At 54.5% G+C, this 13,816-nt stretch overlaps 1 protein-coding gene across 1 annotated transcript in view; it reads right to left on the bottom strand.

Annotated features, from left to right (window-relative positions):
* Positions 1 to 13,816, bottom strand: part of NHEJ1 (non-homologous end joining factor 1) — a 43,390-nt gene that overhangs the window by 19,406 nt on the left and 10,168 nt on the right. The window lies entirely within an intron of this gene.

The following is a 13,816-nucleotide window of genomic DNA, read 5'->3' as shown; positions in this document are numbered from 1 at the left end:
GGAAACCAGGAACTAAGCATTATTGCAGTGCCAGCAGCCTCCACAGTGTGCCAAAATGTGCACAGAGCTAAATGCACCCAGATCCATTTTCTGCCCCTTCACCAGCCAGAGGCTGCCTTGCTGGAGCTCAGATGCTGTGCATGCCCCGCAGCAGCCGAAATGCTGCAGAGCTGTGTGGCAGTGTCACTGTCCCCTCCAGGATGGCATCACCCCTTGCTGCACCACCAAGGGCTTCCAGTCCCCACAGCCAGCCAGATGCACATCCCAACAGGTGGGAAAACGGGCCAGATCCTGGCAACTGGCCCATACAGATTCTGGTCTTGAGCTGCGCTGATAAGCTCAGCCTAAAGCAGCCCCCCCACCAGTGGAGGGAGCAAGGGGCAGCAGTGACAGTTCTGGGGGCTGAAGGATGAGGCTGCAAGCAGCACAGTGGATAAGGCTGTGGTCAGCATCCCAGCTCTCAAGGCAGGCACCACCAGCCCCCCGCCAACCCCCCCCAGCCCTCTGCAGTGCTGATAGCGGCAGCCCTGGCAAGGGAGAGAAGAGAGCCTTGTTCTGGGGCCAAGACTAAGGCGATTCAGTGCTCCACTCCCTTGAGGTTTCTCGGGTGAAACCTGGCTCTGTAATGGCTGTGTCTGTAAAAGGTATGGAAATGCCCATAAAACCTGTATCAAATGCTATATGGATATATATGGATATATGGAGAGAACTATGAAATTAGGAGCATGCGGGGAATTGGGGCAGGACGGCTCCCTCCGAGCCATAAAAACACACAAGTGAAAGGCAGGGGAGGCAGCAGCACCGGGAGCTGTGCAGACAGGCCGGCACAGACAGGAGCCAGGGGAAGGGCACCCCGGCTCCATGCTGTGAAGCTCTACAAAGATCTATGCCCACAGAAAGCCTATGAGATAGAGGAACTTCTACATGAGATTACTGAGCCTCGCCAGGGCTCCCCAGCAGCCCTAATCCTTGCTGGGGCCTGGCTACAAGGAAAAGCCAGAGGTAACCCTGAAGCAGAAGCATATTGAAGATGAGCTGTCAAAGTGATGTCCTGGAGCCTGGACAGAGGAGGTACACAAAGGTTCGTGTGATGGATGAGAGCTGCCCACTGCAGTATCAAGGCCTGAGAACCACTGGGAGCCTAAAGTAAGGGATGAGAGGACAGGGAAGAGATGCAGGGAAAATAACCAGGGATCCCAGTCAGAAAACAAGAGCTGGTTGAGCATGGTAGGGACATCTGATGGCAGCCCCAGAGATGCAGCAACCTGTACATCCCTTTGGGGAAGCTCCACCCCTACGCGCAAGTTCCAGCATGAGAAGACAGCACCAACTAGAGCAAGTGACTTCTATTTTGGTCCAAGGACACACAGCAAATGCAAAGTATACGTGCAACACCAAATACACAGTGCTCCTGAGTCCAGTCTGCAACACAAGGAGCTACCAGGGGGTCTCTACTTGTCTGCTGGGCTTCATGCCCTCCTCTGCAAGGGTAGAAATGCAAGGACGTGGGCAAAGGAAATACCAGTGCTGTCAGCATCCCACTATTTAAACCTTCCATGAGCCAGTAGACATCCTATGATCTCATACAGCAGATTTGCCTTTTCCTACAACTTCATCACTTTGAGAACTGGGGAAAATCTCTAATGTCAACACGTTTTGCAGCAAAATCATAAATAAATAAGCAAACAGAGGACCCTTGCCAAGGAGTAAGCAATAAATGATGAGAGGAGGTGAGTTGTCATTGAGGAGGTCGTTTGTCATTGCTGATGCTGTTTGCTCCCTGCACCGTGCTGGGCAGCACCCAGCCGGCTCCAGCCCTTTTGCTTTGTTCTGGCAGGTGCTGTGGGGGCTGGGATCCCATACCTAGCCTAGCCCTCTGCTGCTCCCACCAAAAGCTTTCCTGTCCTTGTAGCCTTCCTAGAGTGGAAAACAGGCCCAGAACCACCAAATTTGGGGTCTAACCCCATTCATCTGTCCTGATCCATTCACCCTGTGAGCATGGAGTGACCTGCACTGCAGGGACACCCAGGGCAGGAGCCATCCCCCAGCATGTCCCTGCTCACAACCCACATGCAGCTGATGTGGTGGCAGTGGGGGAAACTTCCTTGGCTGTTTCACCCGCCAACCCTATGGTGTGACAGCTCCTATGTGTGCACAACCAGGATGAAAGCACAATCATGGTTCCAGCCCTGCTGCCCAGAAGCAACCTGGTCACAGAATCTGCAGCCAGGGCAACGCACAAATGCAACGCCGGGGTTGTAGAGATGCAGCACCGGGACTTCAGTGATACCGTGCCCAGGATGCAGGGCTGCGGTGCTGGGGTTGCAGAGCTACGAAGCTGGAATGCAGAGATGGGATGCAGTGATGGAGTGCCCGGGATGCAGAGGCAGTGCCATCAGGTGGCCGCTGGCCGGGGACAGGGCGCCATCTGCTGCGTCCCTGTCACACTCCAGGCCATCGTATGTCCCCAGACTCACTGTACCCAGCCAGACGGGTCAACGTTGACTGCTCTGCTCACCCCTGTCTCCACTACCTGCGGGCGTGACAGCCAGGAGAGGTGACAGCTCAGCACAATGCAAGGTTTGGTGCTTCTGGGGTGTAAGAACAGCCCACAGCATTGTGGAAGAGGGGCAGAGGGTGACAGCACTGGGACAGGACAGCAGCAGCCTGACAGGCAGTCAGAACATCTATTTTCTGTCAGTGTGGTGATGATAAGGATGCAAATGCCTCCAGGCTGTCTCCTTTGGGCTCCAAGACCCTAGTGCTGGGGCTAGGGAGGGAGTTAGTGCTGTCCTGCAAAATAAATCTGGGAAGCAGGGATGTTAGGTGGCCATGCAGGCACACATTAGCAGCAGAAATGGCCCAGAGGGACAGACAGAGTGAGGGATGGAAGTGATGGGATGACCATTATAGGGGACAGAGCTGAAACCCTTCTGGCACTCTGCTCAGCATCAGCAGACTCACACCCTGACAAGGGTCTCCAGAGGCACTGAGAAGCTTTTGCAGGGCAGATTTAGGGGGTGCACCACCAAGGCAGGATGGGCAGGAAGGGTCAGGGCTGTAAGAGACTGGAGACTGTGCCAGGCTGCAAGGGAGAGCAGAGATGCTGGAGGGTCCCTGTTCCCAGGCATGACCCATGAGTCTGCTCACCTCCCAGCTCAACAGGTTGGACACAGAACAGGGCAGCACCCAGAGAGAGACAGTCCCCACATACTCATTGCAGAAGCACCCCACAGCTCAGCCTGTGCTAGCACCCAGGGCCATCACTCCCAGAACCACATGCTCAGCCCTGGCTGGTGGCAGGTTGGCACCTACAGCTCTTCATGGTGCCACCTTTCTGGGCACCGTGCTGCCAACATGCAGGAGGAGCCTGGCAGTCCAGGGATACAACATGAATATGGATGAGGCCTAGTGGGCTCATGAATATTAACACCCTTTGTGGCTTTCAGGAACACTAACATGGTGCAAAGATCTAATATTACTCTTGGCCATACAAATGCAGTGATATCCTCACGTCAACCTTTCCTGCCCACTGCCAGGACCATGCCAGACGTGCAAGCTGGCAGGGACAGAGTGGCATGCCTCAACTCAGTCCATGTCCCAGGCTCTGTGCCCCAGCATTCTGAGGAAGTGAGATCAGAGCCCTCTTCTCTCTGCAACGCCAAGGTCCTGAGATGCAGGGAGGAAGAGCCAGGTGGGCAGAGCCAACTGCTCTGCAACTGTGGCAGCTACACCCTGCCCCAGACACACGTGGTTGCAGTGACCTGGGAGTCAGACCAGGGATGCTGCCTGAGGAGCATGGGAGAGCATGGGACTGACGAAGCCCACAGCTGGGGAAAGGCCCATGTGTGCTAATAATGCAATAATGCTTTAAAAGATATCGTTGATGCAGATTACAGAGCCAGAGGGATGATTCCACAGAGAGATTCATGAGCATCCATCCTTCCACACATGCCACGAGGGGAAAGGAGGACAAGCATGGCTTTGAGAAGGCACAGGTATGGCAGGTGGGATGTGACCACACTTGGGACACACACCTCCTTCCTGTCCTTAGGCAGAGCAGAACCTGGGGAAGAGCTGCCTTGGAACAGCTTCCCAAGGACCCTGGGCTGGAGAGCTCCTATGCTGGGACCTGAGATGCAGCCACACTGAGGGCCATGGAGATACAGGCATGCTCTCCCAGATCTGTCCTTCCCTCTGCCCCGATATCCATCTGCATCTCCCCTCAGCAGCCACACCTACCTCCTGGGACAAGACCACTGCCAGAAGGGACACAATGGGAAAGGATTGTCTGGGTGTTTGCCTTTTGGATGGGCAAAGCATCTCACCGCATCCTCCCAGCTCCAGGAAGGAGGGTGCCCTGGGGCCACCTGCGTCCCCTTGGTGAGGGTGGCAGCCACAGTGCCAGCATCTTGGACATGGAAGCAGTCTGCCACGCTCAGCCAGTGCAGCGTGAGGTCACACCCAGGCCTGTGAACCCGGGCAGGCACAGGGGAAACCTTCCAGTTGCACAATTACTATATTATGTAGCACTAATAAAAAAAAAAAAAAAAAAAGAGGGGGGGGCAGGGGGGAAGGACTTGAAGTTTTCTGAGTGCCACATAGTAAAGTATTTATAGAAAGTCAGGCGTGAATGGGCTGCTCACAGGCCACACTCCTCCTCGGCGTCAGGATCTCCCAGAATTATTCTGTGCAGTCACATTGTTGTATTCACCCAGAGATTGAGTTTAATTACAGACACGTGGGTGAACAGGCTGTCAGTGTTTCAGACTTGCTGGGGAAAGGGCAACTGAGCTCCCTTTAATGAACATATTTTAAAAAGACCCAAGGTTGGAATAGAGAGGGGGGAGGAGGGGAGCTGGCAGCAGCAGTGCTGGGGGAGGCAGGGATGGGGAGAAGGGGCCACAGGGGGGTTAGGGGTACTGGGAGAGTTGTATGGGGTCTCTGGGTGGGGGAACAGGGCTGGGATGCTGGAAAGCAGATGGCAATAGTGGGCATAGGGGGCACAGGGTGCACAGAACAAGAAGCACGTGACCCAGATGTAGCCAGAGCTGCTTGCAGTATGCAGGGCCCTGAGCCATCTCTGCAAGCAGGATAGCAGATCTCTACAGAGACCCAGAGGAGCTTCCCAAAGAAAATGGGGGGAGTGGGGAGGGCTCCTAACTTATTACAGAGCAGGGTATAAACAGAACAAATAAATATAGAGCTGCTTTATTACAAGGCTGGCAGCTCTTGGTGGCTGGCTGATTACAGGGCAGGCTGCTCCAGCACTACGCGAGCCCAGACCTCAATAAAGGCCAGATTGGAGATGCCTTTTGCTCATTGACAACTTCAGCATGCTCCCGCCATGCTGCTCAGCTCTAGCACACTGCTGGCTGCCCCCGTGCCCCAGCACGGGGAGAAGGGGAAAATAAAAGCTTAAACAAATAGTGAGTAAGCGATGAGCAGGGGCAGGCGGGATCAGCAGCCTTGCAGACAAGCACTAAAAATACAGTTTATTTTCCTAAGGAGCCAACAACTTCCAAAACTGGAGATTTAAACAGAGGGGAAAAAAAAAAGAAAAAGGAAAGAATAAAATGCCATAAGAATTATAGATCTATGGCGGGGGTGGGGGAATGACCCAAGAACAAGGAAAGAAAAACACAGTGATGAGTAAAGCACACATATGACGTACATAAACACACCGAGACAGAAATGCATAAGCCTCCTGCACACAGAGGCACACGCAGCACACGCGGAGGCACACACGTGTGCGGCCAGCTCCCGGCTCCCCGCAAGGATGGAGCCAGCCCACAATCTCTCCTTCCCCTGGAACCAAGGGCATTAACTACACACACACACACACCATCTTTCCAGGGCTGGGGCTGAAAAGGCATTTTGTTTCCTGGTCCTTGGCACTACCTACACCTGGGCTCCCAAGCCACCACCAGTGAGGAGGTGGCCAGTGTCCTCAGGGCTCCAGCAACCACCATGGTGCTTGAATCTCTGGTGCCCAGAGCAAGCCATGGACCCTGTGGGAGGACAGAGGGCCAGGGCATGGACCCAGCAGGGCTAGGAGCCTCTGGCCAGCAGCCGACACAGCCCTCTGCCTGGGTGTCTAGCCAGAGTGCCAGCCCCTAGTGTGCCCACAGGAGATGAAGGAGGGATGGAGACCAGCACATCCATGGGGCTATGGGTCAGGAAGCTTTAAAGGAGTTGATTTAGTATTGTCCCATCTGCCCTCAAACAGGCACTTCAGCAGGAGATGGAGGTTGCCTCTGGTCATCATCATGCTGAACAGGATCCTTATAGCACAAGGCAGGAGAAAGGGGATGCTTTGGGATGAGCCAGCTTCCCTGGGCACAGCTGAGCAGCACTGCTAAGGTCCCCCATGTCCCCCATGTACAGCTCTGTCAAGGAGATGCTCCCCCAAACACTTCCCCACAGGGAGGATGGATTAACATCACCTTGTCCACTGGTCTCACTGAAGTACCTAAGGAGCCTCAGCACCACCATACCCTCCCTGTGGGATGAGTTTGAGAGAAGTGGCAGAGCTGGATGGGAAAGCAGGCAGTCCTGGTGCTGTGCAGACTTCCTCAGTGGTCCGCAAGGGTCCCTTCCCTGAAGGCATCACCATATGCCCCAAGAGACCCCAGTCCCCAGCCCACATGCTGCCCACCTTGCTCTGCAGCAGAGCCTGACCATGGTGTTCCCAGGGAAGTGACATGAGGCAAAGTAAGATACAGCAGAGCCCCTAATCTCCTTCCACACACTGCATGGGTTGGAAGCACCCAGGCCACACCTAGGCACCTGCCACCTCTGCATTTCTTCTGCCCCCACCACTCACCATCACCTGCATGGGAAGGTCCCTTGAAGGGTAGAGGGTGCACGGTGAGCCTGGGGCCAGCCAGGGCCACCATAGCAGCCCCCACCACTGCCTATCCCCCAGCCCAGAGAGCGGAAAAAGGATCTCTGCAAAGGGCAGCTCATGCGGAAGCTGTTCGCATCCCGTAGTAAGGGCTTAACGGGTGAGGAGCAGGGCAGCTCCCAGGTCGCCGGGTTATCGGATGATAACAAGCCAGTACAGCCCAAGCACGCGACTTCCAGCAATGCAAGGCTGCTTCCTTTGTTTTGGGAAAACAAGAGGTGAACGAGACCTTTTCTGGCACGTTCTTGCCCAGCCTGAAGCTGTCCCACACTTGCACCGGCTAGCAGAAGAGTTGTCCCCTCTGCTCTGCTCTCAGCAGGAGGAGGACAAGGACAGCTCTCACCCTTTTTGTCTTTCCCACCTTCACAAGGATCAGGACTGAAGTTGGTGACCCATTAAGTGGGGCCAGATATCTTCCTGGTGCATCAGGTGGGGATCCCAGCTGCCTTCCCAGCCTGGCTGTACCACATGTTCACAGCATCACCAGAGTTTCCCTTGTCCTACTTGCACAAGCCCATCACCTAAGCACCCTGAGAGGGCCATGATAAGGCTTGGGGGCCAAGACACCCACACTTTGGACTGTGGGGACCTTACCACAGTAGAGCTTGCCCAGTATCTCCTCCATCCCCAAATGCAGGGCTGAGCCCTATATCGAGACAGGTGAGTGGCACAGGGGCAGCACAGGGCCCAGGCAGCCATTCTCACCTTCCCCTGCATCCCATGGACCTGCTCCATCCCCACAGTGGTACCCCCTGCTCCCCGGAGAGCTGCGGGTTTGATGGGGGTGTGGGACACCCCCCCACACCTCTTCCCCAGTGGAGGAGGAGGAGGAAACATAATAAGGAAAATAAAATTTATAAGTGAGGCAGTAATTACAGTGCGGCTACAAAAGGCTGCCTCCTCAGGGCCATCATTATGTGGCTAAATTTAACGCCCCGCACGGCTGCTCGAGGGGTGGGAGCCGCGTCCCGGGGCTCTGAGCATCCACACAGACGCCGGCTCCTGCTACCTTCCCTCTGTGCTGGCCAGGGCAGCACAGCTGAACGGCAGCCAAGAAAGCCATAAAGCAGGTCAGAATTTTTTTAATAGTCTATTTACCAAGATGCTGTTTTTACTGCCGAGGTTTCTCTCGTTTTATCTCTGGCTCCGTTTTTTTTTTTTGTCCCCTTGCTCTCTCTTTTTCCCCTGACTACTGAACAGACTGGGCTGTATTTTCTCTTTTGGGTTCCTCTCTCTTACTTGCTCTAAATACTATTTTCAGAGCACTAATTTTATATGGCATGTCCCTCTTTATAATTTTTTTCTCTCTCTCTTTTTTTTTTTTTTTTTTTTGGTAAATATTTGCCATGACTAAGCCAGGACACATCCCGTGTAAAAGGCTCCCATCCCACAAAACATCAGCCTTTTAATGGCATGAATCTCATTAGCTGTCCCCATGAAAAGAGGTATAGAAAGGGAGCATCACTCAGCCCCTCTGAGTTCCTGTATCTGCACAGACATATATTTAGCTGTGTGTACTGTACAGTCACAGAAGGGGACAGTCTGGGCACACGCATACCACCTCATTCAGCCAGAGGGACACAGAGTGGGGGCCCTTGGGACCAGTGGGTTTTGGGATATCCGCCTGTCTGGGACGGGGCTGAGAAGGGTGTTGGGCCCAGTGGAGCCAGAGCCAGACTCAAAAGAGCCGGCAGCTGGGCACAGAGAAATCACAGGGCCCCTCCAAGCTGGGATTTGGGATACTCTGAAGGACCTTCTCCCACCATGGTGGGGGGTGGTCGTTGTGTACAGCCCACCCATGTGAGAAGCAGAGCTGTGAGAGGAGCCCAGGCACTGACCTCTCCAGACCTTCAGCCTCACTGGCCAAGTTAAGGGCTGGGTGGCAGACATTGGCTGCACACTTGGAGCCTGACCCCAAAAGGCCTCCACAGAGTCCTGGTAAATGCACCAGGTTTAACAGCCCAGAGAGGTTTCCTTACCAAAGTGAGGATCTGTCTCCACCATCCTACAGACATCCAACAGTGGAGCTGGCAAAGCATCTGCAGCCTGGGTACAAGCACAGCATCCCTGGGGAGCAGAGATCCCAAGAGCCCAGGCTCTTACAGTCTTCTTCCTACCAGAGAAGGCTCATTCTGCTTCCATAGCTTGCTCATTCTCCTTCTGTTGGGGAACCTGTTACACCCACAATTCCATTCTGTGTACAGTCATCTCTACCTCAGCATGGTTTTCTCTTTCCTGGCATGGCCATCTCTTCTTTCATATGGTCTTTCCTTCCTCAGCATGGTCATTCCTTCTTTAGCATTCTCATCTCTTCCTCAGAATGGTCACCTCTCCTCCCTCAGTATGGTCACTCTTTCATTTTGATTCAACAGCTGTTCAGTACCAGAGAGGGAACCCCCAGGAGATGCCACAGGCTTCCCCATGGCCCCACAGAGACTGAAGACAAATGCAGCAGGAAAGGTCCATGGAGAAGAATTATAAATCTCTTTTCCAGATCATCTCTGCACTTCCTCTTTCATTTCTAGCCCAACCAGGTTACAGTGCTATTCCTCAGCTCCACCAAAGCCCTACCATGCTGTTAGCCCAACCATCAAGTGAGTGTTAGCATGACCTCCTCCTCCAGAGCCATCCAATCCTGGTGTGAAAACTGTGCAAACCTACAGCTGAGCTCACAGCACAGAGCATGGCTGTACTCACCAAATTCACATGGGTGCTCTTCCACATTTTGGGGGAAACAGCAAGAGACATCACCCCAAGAAGGGCTGCAGATGGGCAGTGCCATGCAGAGACTATCATTGCTGCAGTGTTGCACTGACTGAGCAGCACGAGCTCTCCAACTCACAAGCAAACCTCGGGGGATTTCAGTTCCTTGGTGTTTTCTTTAAATTGCTTTAAAGATTTGGCTTCAGCAGCCCAGGAGACTCAGCATTAAGCAATACCATCAGCTCAGTCAGCAGACGCTCACAGTCAAAAGATAACACACCCAGCCTACCTGCATGCATGCTTGCTGGTTTGGGACCCTCTCCCCACAACGGGGCCACATTCCCACGCATTTGCACGACCCCAAGAGCAAGACAAGACTGGAAGGGGAGGCTCACACCTCTCCAAGCACATGGTTCACAGAGCTGGGGCTTTCTGCAGCTGTGCTGGGAGCCAGGACCCGTGTGCTGGGCAGAGCTCCACGCACACATGCCCTGCTGAGCCCCGCTCCCCCCCGGCCCCCAGCAGCCAACATTAATTCATTAACAGACCCATTAACACCCAGCTGTGGTTTCCCCCCAAACTCAGGCAGGGACCCGCTCCCCTGTGACAGCTGCTGGCAGGCCAAGTTTCCACCTTCAGCCCTTCTGGAGTTCTGTATAAAAATAAGTGGGGCCTTTTTTTTTTTTTTTTTCAGAAAAAAAAAAAAAAAAAAAAAAAGAAGGAAAACTGTATTTCCTCTATCCGCACACCCGCGCACACGTGCAGGACTCACAGCAGGAATTTGCTCCAATTTCCCCCACCCACAAACACACTGCCTTTGGCCAGAGACCAAACATGGGCATTTTCAGCCCAAAATATCACATTTTTCAGCACCCAGAAGACAAGAAGCTGGCATGACCCTGAGCTGGGCTATATAGGGCACCTGCTCCCTGGTCAAGGGGTGCTGGGATACCCAGCATGATCCCACTAGGGCCTCAGCCAGCATCCCCAAGGCAGCTGCCAGCACCTCCCAAGGAGTTGCCCTCCTAGCATGGCTGAACATCCTGTTTGGGATCTGGTACCAAATTTCTATTTTACCTTTCTCATTGTCTTTTCCAGGCAGTCATGAGAAACAGATGCTCCAGCACCCAAGGGGATGCCCAGCTCATCACCTACTTGGGATTTGCTACCCCACGTGTATTTTCTTGTTTTCTACATCATTATCTTTCTTCAACAGCAGTGAGCACCAGCTGATGTCCAGGAGGCAACCCTTGACCCTCCAGAAGCCCTGGAGTACCCCGTGCCCCAGAGGGGCTGATATCCTTGTCCTGTTGCATCCAGCTGCACACCAGGCTCTGCAGCCTGTGTCAGCAGCACAGCAGCTGGCCCTCTGGGGTTCCCACTGAGAAACTGGAGACCAGGGAGTAGAGACCTCTAGGAAACAGGGCCTCAGGGGGATCATAGCACTGCTCAGGGCTAGCTAGACATACTACCTTGTGCATGTCACCAGCGGGGTGGCTTCATCTCCCTGGAGAGGACAACACAAGGGCCACCAATCTCCCAAGGTGCCTGGCTGTCAGCAGAGCACCCTGCATCCCTTTGATCCAGATGTGTTTGCCTTACCGAGAGCCCTTTAACTACCCCTTTCTTTAAATAGCAAGGCTCACAAAAGCCCTATACGGCTCCATGTCTATATGTTGTCTATATATTTGTGTACACACACACACACAACACACAGAGATTTATTCGTGTTTTCAGAGCGGTTCAGGATACATTCCAGGACAGAATTCCAGCCAGCACTGGAGCCAAGAACATCAGTGGCCCCGGCACTCACTACCCCTCTGCCTGAGCACACACTAAATACGGAAAGGGAGAGGTATAAATAGAGAGAGAAGTACATGAATGGCCCTGTTTCCTTATGCAGATACATAGGATGCTAAGGTCCAAGTGGAGTGGAAGCAGGCAGCCTAAGGAATCCCATAGCTGTGCCCCCTGGGGTGCAGAGCAATCCCTTCTCGAGTGCTGCTGTCTGCCCAGATGTGCCCAGATGTTCAGTACCACCTCTGCATGGGCTGGCACATAGGCAATGGGGCATTGGCCCAAGCAATAGGAAGGGAGCAGCTTTCACAAACATTTTAAAAAGCCTGTCCTTAGATGTGACAGGAGAAGGGGCATGGCTGGGGGTATGAGAGGAGATGGGGAAGTACTTGGGAAATGCAGGGACAGGGCAAATAAACCTGGCAGCCTGTTTTGGCCATTGTGGGGGTTCAGGGAGCTGGGGGAAGGCAGCACTGGGGGTGGAGGTAGCACCTCTTCTCTGCCCTGCCCATGGCTGGTGAAGCCGGTGGGACTGCAACATCCCAGTCCAGATCCCACCAGCTGCCACGTCCCTTGCTGACACAGAGCAGGGCCTTTAGAGTCCCATCAAAGTCAACCTTGCAAGCCTATCCCAACAAACAATCCCCGCATCCCCCCTGTGCCCTCCTCTAACCCAAACCCAGCTCCAGTGAGCTCAGCCTGGCAAGGTTGGGACCTCAGACGCCTGCATGCTCCCCGCTTCCCCCCGTGTGCTCCCCAGGGCCTGGCAGCTGTCGGGCTGATAATGCCCAAAATGTGGGAGCAGGGCTGGGGGTGGAGGCAAGGAGATCGCTGCTCTGCTTTCCGGAGGGGGAAGGGGCTCTCCCCCTTCAATGCTCCCGTTTGAGCTGAGGCCTGGCACTGGCTCAAACCACCACTTGCTGACACGAGATCAATCATCCCCCAGGCTGAGCTGCTCCTCAGCAGCACCATGCGGCCCATGAATAAGCTGGGGCCTCTCCTGCAGGAACAGGGTTTGGCCCCTTCTGCCAGGATGGCCTCTGACTCCCCTTCGCTTGCAGTGGCACCTGGTACAGCATGGCACAGCATGGCACAGCGTGGAGAGGATGAAGAAGACTCCAACTGTAAATGAGTGTTCCCTGGGAACACGCCAATGGCAGTGCCAATGGCCATACAGTGCCCCAGGGAGGGTGGTGCTTGTCCATCCTTTCACCACCAAGCAAGCCACTAGGTGGTTCTGGACTGAAGCAAAGCTAGGACCAAGCAGGCAGCTGCCAATACCTGGCATAGGTGCCAGCCTCTCTCTGCAGTGGTAGTGCCAGAGCTACAGTCAGGCACAGCTGCAGCCACAGGTGGACAAGTTGTGAGCCCTCCCCATCCCCACCAGAAGCATCCCCTGGGGCTCCCAGCAGAGCAGCTGATGTTGCTGTGGCACATCCCCATCTGCAGCAGATGGAAGGGCTGACCAGACCAGCCCCAGCTTGGCTGCTGGGGGCTCTCTCCTTGCCCACAGTCTGGGCACTATTTTGGGCAAGTTGCTCCCCCCAGGGCACCTGTGCCAGGTCTGGTTTTAGCAGCATGCAGCTCCACTGACTCACTGCTTGTGCAAGTGGCCTGTGGCTGCCGGCAGCAGTCCAGAAAGCATGCCCTGGCCAGGCTCCCCTCACCTGATCAAGCCTCAGCAAATAAATTAATAACACCACAGAGACGCTCACCACACACCTCCACAGCAAACACCACAGGGAGACTGGTGCCCATGCAGTGGTCAGTCCCCACGCAGTGACCAGTGCCCATGCTCCTCCCCAAATGCCTGACTGTGGGTACAAGGTCTCTTCAGCCACCAGACGTGGCACTCTGCCCCTCATGTCCACCGATGTTGGCTTGCACACTCTTGCCCTTCCACCTACACTCATACTGAGCACAAGCGATGCTCTGCCCCTCCTGATCGCAGCAGCATGCAGTTTCTTGTGTGCAGGTGTGGGCAGGGCAGTGTGCGTCCTGCTACCTCTAGCACAGTCACAGCCCATCACATTTCCAGCATGGGACCCAGACCCCAGGGCCACAATGAGATGGGGTGACCTAGGCTTGCTCAGGAATGATGCGAATACCCCACAAGCAGCCCAAGTCCAGAACAGGACACAGGAAACCACAAGTCTCACTGGGTGAGCACAGCACAGATGCTTGGCTGCACAAAAGACCTTGCTCCACTCATCCCAGCATCCCCAAAAGCCATCCCCATGCTGCCATCTCCACCCTGAGGCTGTTTGCCCATGCAACTTTTGCACAGTTAGGCCCTGCTAGAAACAGTGCTGCAGATACCAGCTCCTTTCCCAGCCCTGCACTGAGGGAATGGGGCCCAGCTAAACAACCATAGCATCTTCTCCCCTGGGCCTCAGACCCTGTGTGGAA

This window comes from Heliangelus exortis, chromosome 6, assembly GCF_036169615.1.
Source record: "Heliangelus exortis chromosome 6, bHelExo1.hap1, whole genome shotgun sequence".
Taxonomy (NCBI): Eukaryota; Metazoa; Chordata; class Aves; order Apodiformes; family Trochilidae; genus Heliangelus; species Heliangelus exortis.
Note: the sequence above shows the minus strand (reverse complement) of the source record. Positions and strands in the feature narration are given on the sequence as shown.